The 9,873-nt window shown below is 38.5% G+C and overlaps 2 non-coding genes across 2 annotated transcripts; both read right to left on the bottom strand.

The window, feature by feature from the left end:
* Nucleotides 1–2,213: 2,213 nt before the first annotated feature.
* LOC127132982 (small nucleolar RNA R71) lies at nt 2,214–2,320 on the bottom strand. Its single transcript, XR_007806983.1, has one exon. It is a non-coding gene; the product is annotated as a small nucleolar RNA R71 (small nucleolar RNA).
* Nucleotides 2,321–8,954: 6,634 nt separating this feature from the next.
* LOC127132937 (small nucleolar RNA R71) lies at nt 8,955–9,061 on the bottom strand. The gene has a single exon (XR_007806941.1). It is a non-coding gene; the product is annotated as a small nucleolar RNA R71 (small nucleolar RNA).
* Nucleotides 9,062–9,873: the final 812 nt, after the last annotated feature.

Here is a 9,873-nt window from a genome sequence, read left to right as displayed (position 1 = left end):
ACAATGATTATGAAATGATTGGCCTACACATGATCACACTGAATCACACCGCGTTTTTGACTCGGATTTCACATGTTTATTAGGTATTTATTATCATTTTTCTTGTGTTATGCTCTTTTTTATGTTGTTTTCAGGTATTTAGCTCTTTCAGGACCTTTTTAGAAGAAACGAAGCAAAAAGACCAAAAATTTGGGTTTTTGACAAATATTGTACTCATGGCGTTCTGCATGGCGGCCGCTATAGGAGAAGCCATGATACATCAGCCCTCAACCAGGAGGAAACTGCCACAATCCCATGAACTTCCCCATTCACTCACATGGCGGGCGCCATGGAGGGGTGGCGGGCGCCACCTTTGCATTTCACATTCCCACTGAAGAGAAGTTGAAGGGCATCTTGGTCTTTGCATGCTGCTGAGTTCCTCTATAAATAGGTCGTTCTAGTTCATTTCCAAATCATCCAACTTAGTTTACAACACTAAGACTATAGTATCATCTGTAAAAGCGGTAATCCGTCACATCAGGGGTTATCGCACCTTAGTGAAATTAAGTTGGAGCACTTTGATTTTGCTGTCGTCTTTATTTTCAAAGTCAAAGATTTATTTACTTCCTTGTACCAGATTTAAAGCCTCTGTTTGGAGCAGGTTCTAATTTAATCGCCCTTTTATTTCACTTGTCATGCTTTACTTTATTTAATTCCTTGTCATGCTTTACTTTGTTTAATTTCTTGTCATGCTTTACTTTATTTAATTCCTTGTCACGCTTTACTTTACTTAATTCCTTGTCATGCTTTACTTTATTTAATTTTCTCGTCATTATCTTTATTGCTCGTTTTAATTGTTTTACACGTTTTACTTGTTCTTCACGCCTTACATTCTAAACTTCTTTTCAACATGTTCAATATCGTTGTATTTGTATGTATTACCATGTTTGGCTAAATCTTTCAAAGGTTAGAATGTAAGGATCGCGATTAAAGAGATGTTTCACATATTGTATCTGTAGAAATGCTTTAAGGGTTGTCTTGATTTTTAATTTGAGTTTTCTGAAACAAACTTGGTTAGTTTTAACTACTCAAGGAGTGCGAAAGCACCATGGCTTAGTTAACTAGGAATTTTTATCACTTTAAGGAAAAACGATTTTTGAAACTGTTTTCGGATGCGTTGATAGATTTAAAATCAGGAAACTCCTTGGGTAAATTTTCCGAATCAAAATCACTTTTCAACTAAGCTTACGAGTCTTATTTCTTAAAAATAAGTTTACTACTTTAGCGTTCTGCGCGCCTTTTATAAGTGACAATAAAAGGCCTTAATTTAAGGGTAAACTCGGTTCTGAATACGCAAAAGCGACATTCCCTGTTAAATGGATTATTTTCAAGAGTAGAAAATATTGCCTCATAAGTAGTTCTATTTAGACAATCGAAACATCGTTTAACTGACGTGAAATACATTCAAGCCTATCTTTATCTGCACTGTATTTATCATTTTCTTTATTTACTGTTATTTTGCGACATCAATATCTCTTTTGTACCGCCTTAGATAAACATCGTAACAATAGTAATCGATAGATTGACAATTTGGTCTCTGTGGGATCGATATTCTTTTATATTACTTTGACGCGATTCGTGCACTTGCGAACACAGCGATCAAGTTTTTGGCGCCGTTGCCGGGGACCAACTTCATCAAATTTCGTACCCTGTTGTTACACCGTCTAGACTAAGGCATTATTAGCCGGTAAATGCGAAAAACCCATAGTATCGGAAATTTAGTAGATCCTTTAGCGGAACCCGAACGTTACACTCGTACACGCCTCTTACTCATCCGAATTAAGAAAGCTATGGCCGAGAATCGCGACCGGAGACCTCTTAAGGAATTTTCCCAACCCTCTGACGAGGAATCTAGTTCTAGTATAGCAAACCCCCTCATTCCTGCCAACAATTTCGAACTAAAACCATCTTTACTGCAATTAGTGCAACAAAACCAATTCACGGGTCTCGTTACTGAGAACCCAAATCAACATTTAAAAGTATTTATCCAACTGGCCTACACCTTTAAATCCGATGGTGCCTCACCTGATGTGATTCGTTTAAGATTATTTCCTTTCTCCCTCAGAGATAGAGCACGTTCATGGTTAGATTCACTTCTAGCTAACTCAATAACTACCTGGGAAGATCTTAGGAGAGTATTCCTTGCTAGATATTTTCCCCCTAGTAAGACTGTTATTCTTCGAAACCAAATAACTAGATTTACTCAAAACAAATGAGAATCACTTTTTGAAGCTTGGGAGAGATACAAAGAGTTGTTAAGAGTCTGTCCACACCATGGCCTAGAACAATGGTTGATCGTTCATACCTTCTACAATGGACTCCATTATAACACAAAGATGAGCATCGACATTGCCGCTGGTGGCGCGCTGATGAACAAACCTTACCCTGAAGCTTGTGACCTAATTGAGGATATGGCCCAAAAGCATTACCAATGGAGAATTGAACGAGCATCAGTGGAGAAAAAGGAGACCCAAGGTGGAATACATGAGATAAGTTCTATGGACATGATGCAAGCGAAAATGGACGCTTTAGCCCTTAAGGTCGAACATATTTCTACAAACTCTAACACCGCAGTGGTAGTCCACACAAAGTGTGAAATTTGTGGATCTAAAGGACACGAATCGGCGGAATGTAACCTTTTGAACGACCTGAACACCGACCAAGTGAAGTACGCCCAAGGTAACCCATTTTCAAACACTTATAACCCTGGATGGAAGAATCACTCAAATTTTTCCTATAAAAACCAAAACCCTATCCAAAATTATGCACCTCAAATACCATAAGGTTTTCAAGCTCAAAAACCAAATCAACCTATGCAAGTTGTGCCCCAGAAGTCTAACCTTGAGAAGATCATGGAGAACTTTATATCAGGCCAGACTCAGCAAACTAAAGAATTCCTAAACCAGAACATTCACGTAAACGAACTGATAACGCAATTAGGAACTAAGGTTGATCAGATAATTACTCACAATAAGATGCTTAAAACCCAGATCTCACAGGTAGCATAAAACCAAGCCCCGCAAACTACACCTGGAGGACAATTCCCTGGACAACCTCAACTCAACCCTCGAGGGCAAGCTAACGCTATCGCATTACAAAGTGGGACCGCTTACGAAGGGCCTCATAACCCAGCAATGAGCGAGTCCAAATCTTCTAAAGAAAATATACCTACCAGCCAAGAAGAGGAACTAATGGAACCCGAAAAACAAATCAACCAAGAAGGAGAAGCCAAGGATAAAACTTACAAACCACCACCCCCGCATAAACCACCAATCCCATATCCGCAAAGACTTAAACAAACCAAAATCAATAACCAATACCAAAAGTTTATAAAAGTAATAGAGAAACTTCATATAGAGATTCATTTCACCGAAGCCATCACCCAAATTCCATCTTACGCCAAATTCCTCAAAGACATCTTAACCAACAAGCGTAGGCTTGACGATCCCAAACCCTTGGAATGCAACTATATTTCCGAGAATAAACTTGCTAAGAAGGAGAAAGACCCTGGGAGTTTTTCTATACCTTGCATTCTAGGGAGTCATGTGATCGACAAAGCTTTCCTAGACTTAGGCGCTAGTGTGAGTTTAATGCCCTTAGCTATGTGGAAAAAGTTAAACTTAGGAGAATTACAACCGACTAAGATGTCCCTCCAATTAGCCGATAGATCTGTTAATTATCCGGTAGGCATATTAGAAGACATCCTCGTTAGGATCAGTCAACTTTATATCCCGACAGACTTTGTGGTCATGGATATCAAGGATGACGACGATATACCTATCCTTTCAGGTAGACCATTTTTATCAACAGTCGGAGCTATAATAGATGTTAAAAGAGGAAAATTAACTTTCGAAGTAGGAGATGAAAAGATAGAGTTTATTCTTTCAAAATTCCTGATGGCACCAATCATAGGAGACGCATGTTACGCGATTGATATCATAGATGAATGCATAAGGGAATTTGATCAAGAAGAACATATGATCGAACCATTTTCAAACCCGAATGAAAAGGATGACGAGCTAAAGGAAACGAAACCTCACACTAACGAATGTTTGGCCCTTACTCCAGACCTTTCACCAAACTCTCAAAAACCAGCTCAAGAACTTAAGGAATTGCCCAAGAACCTAAGATACGAGTTTTTGGCTAAAGAAATGAACCGCCCAGTAATAGTTAGTGCCACCTTAAACCAAGGCGAGACAAACCAACTCCTGAATGTTTTACGAAGGTACCCCTCTGCCTTAGGATACAACATCTCTGATTTAAAAGGTATAAGCCCATCTGTGTGCATGCACAGGGTCTCGCTAGAGGAGGATTCAAAACCTTCCAGAGAACATCAGAGAAGAATCAACCCTGTAATGAGTGAGGTGGTAAAGAAGGAAGTCCTTAAACTGCTAGAAGCTGGTATAATCTATCAGATCTCCGATAGTAAATGGGTAAGTCCTGTACATATGGTACCCAAAAAGGGAGGCATCACAGTCGTGCAGAACGAGAAGGGCGAGCATGTGGCTAATTGTATAGAAGGCGGATGGCGTATGTGCATAGACTATAGGAAACTCAATAAGGCAACTAGGAAAGACCATTTCCCCCTTCCATTCATATATCAAATGCTTGAGCATCTTGCCAGACACTCTTACTTTTGTTATATGGATGGATATTCTGGATTTTTCCAAATACCCATACACCCCGAAGATCAAGAGAAAACAAACTTCACCTGTCCTTACGGAACATTTGCTTACAGACGAATGCCGTTTGGACTCTGCAATACGCCAGCTACTTTCCAATATTGTATGATATCGATCTTCGCAGATTATCTCGACGGAATTATGGAAGTATTCATGGATGACTTCTCGGTATGTGGGTTTGACTTTGAGAATTGCCTCATTAATCTTGAGAAAATCCTAGAAAGATGCGTAGAAGTTAACCTTGTATTAAACTGGGAGAAATGCCACTTTATGGTTAAAGAAGGCATAGTGTTAGGACATATAATATCTGAGAGAGACATTGAGGTCGACAAAGCAAAGATAGAAGTGATAGAAAACCTTAACCCTCCTAAGACTGTTAGAGAAGTCCAAAGTTTTCTTGGACACGCCAGTTTTTACCGATGTTTTATCAAAGATTTCTCTAAAATAACAAAACCCCTGGCCGGCCTTCTGATGAAAGACGTTGAATTCATTTTTGATGAAAAATGTATCGAAGCCTTTAATCATTTAAAACAAGCGCTAATTTCAGCACCTATTTTACACACTCCGGATTGGACTCAACCTTTTGAAATAATGTGTGATGCTAGCGATTTCATTGTAGGAGCTATTTTAGGACAAAGAGAAAATAAGAAATTACATGTGATATATTACGCTAGTAGAACCCTAGATGCTGCTCAACTCAATTATACTACAACAGAGAAGGAACTTCTAGTTGTAGTTTTTGCAATTGATAAATTTAGGTCTAATCTTGTCGGATCTAAGATTATAGTCTATACAGACCATGCAGCTATCTGTTACCTTCTAAGCAAAATGGATGCGAAACCTAGATTACTCAGATGGATCCTTTTGCTACAAGAGTTCAACTTAGATATTCGAGACAAAAAAGGAACAGAAAATGTAGCTGCTGACCATCTTTCCAGACTAGAGCATTTGAAGCCAGACCATTTACCTATAAATGATGATTTCACCTATGACAGATTGATAGCTAAGTTAGATATCGTTCCCCTTAAACCTGATAGAGACAACTTTGGAACAGTTTCAAAGATTAGCAGAGTACCATGGTACGCTGATTTTGTGAATTATCTAGCCGCTGATATCATACCACCTGACCTCAATTATCAACAAAAGAAGAAGTTATTTAAAGATGTAAGACATTTCTATTGGGACGAACCACTCCTTTTTAAAAGAGGAACATATAACATTTTTCGACGTTGCTTCCGGGAAGAAGAATCTAGAAATATCATAGAGCATTGCCACTCTTCACCCTATGGTGGACATCCAAGCACATCCAAGATATACGTTAAGATCCTTCAAGCTGGTCTTTATTGGCCAACACTATGGTGTGATGTCCATACTTATATTGTCCAATGTGACCAGTGCCAACACGCTGGAAACATCTCAAGACGCGACGAAATGCCTTTGAAGAACATCCAAGAAGTGGAATTATTTGACGTTTCGGGTATTGATTTCATGGGACCTTTTCCATATTCGATGGGAAACAAGTATATTTTGATAGTCGTTGACTATGTGTCCAAATGGATAGAAGTTATAGCCTCACCCACTAGCGACACAAGAGTAGTCATCAAGTTGTTTAAAAACAATATTTTCCCCAGATTTGGAGTACCACGACTTGTCATAAGTGATGGTGGATCATATTTTATATCTAGGGTATTCGATAAACTCTTAAGAAAGTATGGAATAAAACACAGAGTAGCAACACCATATCATCCCCAGACTAATGGTCAAGTGGAAGTATCAAACAGAGAGATTAAGCAAATCTTGGAAAAAACTGTTTCAATATCCAGAAAAGATTGGTCTGAAAAGCTAACAGAAGCATTGTGGGCTTACAGAACTGCTTACAAAACCCCTATTGGAACTACACCATACCAGTTAGTCTACGGGAAGTCATGCCACTTACCTTTTGAACTTAAGCACAAAGCATATTGGGCCATCAAGACCCTGAATTTGGATTACATAGCATCTGGCCAGAAGCGAATCCTCGATATCCACAAATTGGAGGAACTCCGCCAGAACGCTTACGAGAATGCCATTATATACAAAGAAAGAACCAAAGCATGGCATGCCAAAAGGATTATGAAAAAGGACTTTTAATATAGGAGACTCTGTTCTCCTTTTCAATTCCAGATTACGACTTTTTCCAGGTAAGTTGCGTTCGAGATGGACAGACCCCTTTAAGGTTTCCAAAATCCTCAAGTCTGGAGCAGTTGAAATCCTGAACAATTCCCGTAATCCGTTTGTGGTAAATGGACAAAGACTGAAGCAATATCAAGGAGGTGACATCCCCACAAAATGCCCTGGCTATACTCTGATCGACCCTCTGGTTCCTACCTCTGATATATAAAGTTCAAATCGTCAAGCTAACAACGTTAAACAAGCGCCGCATGGAAAGCAACCCATGATTTCTTTTTCCTTTACTTCATTTTTACCATTTCAATTTATTTTCATATGTTATATATATATATATATATATATATATATATATATATATATATATATATATATATATATATATATATATATATATATATATATATATATAATATATATATATATATATATATATATATATATATATATATATATATATATATATATATATATATATATATATATATATATATATATATATATATATATATATATATATTTATGTTTAGACTAACATTTGCAATATTTGCGATTTCAGGTGTCCTCTGTTTTCAACCTAACTTTTCAGGATGGAGAAATTCGACATTATGCCAGTGATCTTTCATGACCCAGTACAGGAGCAATGCTATGCCATGCTTTCCCAGCGTCCAATGCTGCCCACCAGATGTCCTGATTCAAGTTGCATGGAAGCATTAGGCATTGAGCCTAGTGTCAGGTATTTGTGCAATCAGTTGCATTTGTTTGTATTACCATGTTTGGCTAAATCTTTCAAAGGTTAGAATGTAAGGATCGCGGGTAAAGAGATGTTTCACATATTGCATCTGTAGAAATGCGTTAAGGGTTGTCTTGATTTTTAATTTGAGTTTTCTGAAACAAACTTGGTTAGTTTTAACTACTCAAGGAGTGCGAAAGCACCCTGGCTTAGTTAACTAGGAATTTTTATCACTATAAGGAAAAACGATTTTTGAAACTGTTTTCGGACGCGTTGCTAGATTTCAAATCAGGAAACTCCTTGGGTAAACTTTCTGAATCAAAATCACTTTTCAACTAAGCTTACGAGTCTTATTTCTTAAAAATAAGTTTACTACTTTAGCGTTCTGCGCACCTTTTATAAGTGACAATAAAAGGCCTTAATTTAAGGGTAAACTCGGTTCTGAATACGCGAAAGCGACAGTTCCTGTTAAATGGATTCTTTTCAAGAGTAGAAAATATTGCCCCATAAGTAGTTCTATTTAGACAATCGAAAGATCGTTTAACTGACGTGAAATACATTCAAGCCTATCTTTATCTGCATTGTATTTATCATTTTCTTTATTTATTGTTGTTTTGCAACATCAATATCTCTTTCGTACAGCCTTAGATAAACATCGTTACAATAGTAATCGATAGATTGACGATTTGGTCTCTGTGGGATCGATATTCTTTTATATTACTCTGACGCGATTCATGCACTTGCGAACATAGCGATCAAGTTTTTGGCGCCGTTGCTGGGGACCAACTTCGTCAAATTTCGTACCCTGTTGTTACACCGTCTAGACTAAGGCATTATTAGCCGGTAAATGCGAAGAACCCGTAGTATCGGAAATTTAGTAGATCCTTTAGCGGAACCCGAACGTTACACTCGTACACGCCTCTTACTCATCCGAATTAAGAAAGCTATGGCCGAGAATCGCGACCGGAGACCTCTTAAGGAATTTTCCTAACCCTCTGACGAGGAATCTAGTTCTAGTATAGCAAACCCCCTCATTCCTGCCAACAATTTCGAACTAAAACCTTCTTTACTGCAATTAGTGCAACAAAACCAATTCGCGGGTCTCGCTACTAAGAACCCAAATCAACATTTAAAAGTATTTATCCAACTGGCCGACGACACCTTTAAATCCGACGGTGCTTCACCTGATGTGATTCATTTAAGATTATTTCCTTTCTCCCTCAGATATAGAGCACGTTCATGGTTAGATTCACTTCCAGCTAACTCAATAACTACCTGGGAAGACCTTAGGAGAGTATTCCTTGCTAGATATTTTCCCCCCTAGTAAGACTGTTATTCTTCGAAACCAAATAACTAGATTTACTCAAAACCAAGGAGAATCACTTTTTGAAGCTTGGGAGAGATACAAAGAGTTGTTAAGAGTCTTCCCACACCATGGCCTAGAACAATGGCTGATCGTTCATACCTTCTACAATGGACTCCATTATAACACAAAGATGAGCATCGACGTTGCCGCTGGTGGCGCGCTGATGAACAAACCTTACCCTGAAGCTTGTGACCTAATTGAGGATATGGCCCAAAAGCATTACCAATGGGGAACTGAACGAGCATCAGTGGAGAAAAAGGAGACCCAAGGTGGAATACATGAGATAAGTTCTATGGACATGATGCAAGCGAAAATGGACGCTTTAGCCCTTAAGGTCGAACATATTTCTACAAACTCTAACACCGCAGCGGTAGTCCACACAGAGTGTGAAATTTGTGGATCTAAAGGACACGAATCGGCGGAATGTAACCTTTTGAACAACCTGAACACCGACCAAGTGAATTACGCCCAAGGCAACCCATTTTCAAACACTTACAACCCTGGACGGAAGAATCACCCGAATTTTTCCTATAAAAATCAAAACCCTATCCAAAATTATGCACCTCAAATACCACAAGGTTTTCAAGCTCAAAAACCAAATCAACCTATGCAAGTTGTGCCCCAGAAGTCTAACCTTGAGAAGATCATGGAGAACTTTATATCAGGTCAGACTCAGCAAAATAAAGAATTCCTAAACCAGAACATTCACGTAAACGAACTGATAACGCAATTAGGAACTAAGGTTGATCAGATAATTACTCACAATAAGATACTTGAAACCCAGATCTCACAGGTAGCATAAAACCAAGCCCCACAAACTACACCTGGAGGACAATTCCATGGACAACCTCAACTCAACCCTCGAGGGCAAGCTAACGCTATCGCAT

This window comes from Lathyrus oleraceus, chromosome 3 (assembly GCF_024323335.1).
Source record: "Lathyrus oleraceus cultivar Zhongwan6 chromosome 3, CAAS_Psat_ZW6_1.0, whole genome shotgun sequence".
Lineage (NCBI taxonomy): Eukaryota > Viridiplantae > Streptophyta > Magnoliopsida > Fabales > Fabaceae > Lathyrus > Lathyrus oleraceus.
Note: the sequence above shows the minus strand (reverse complement) of the source record. Positions and strands in the feature narration are given on the sequence as shown.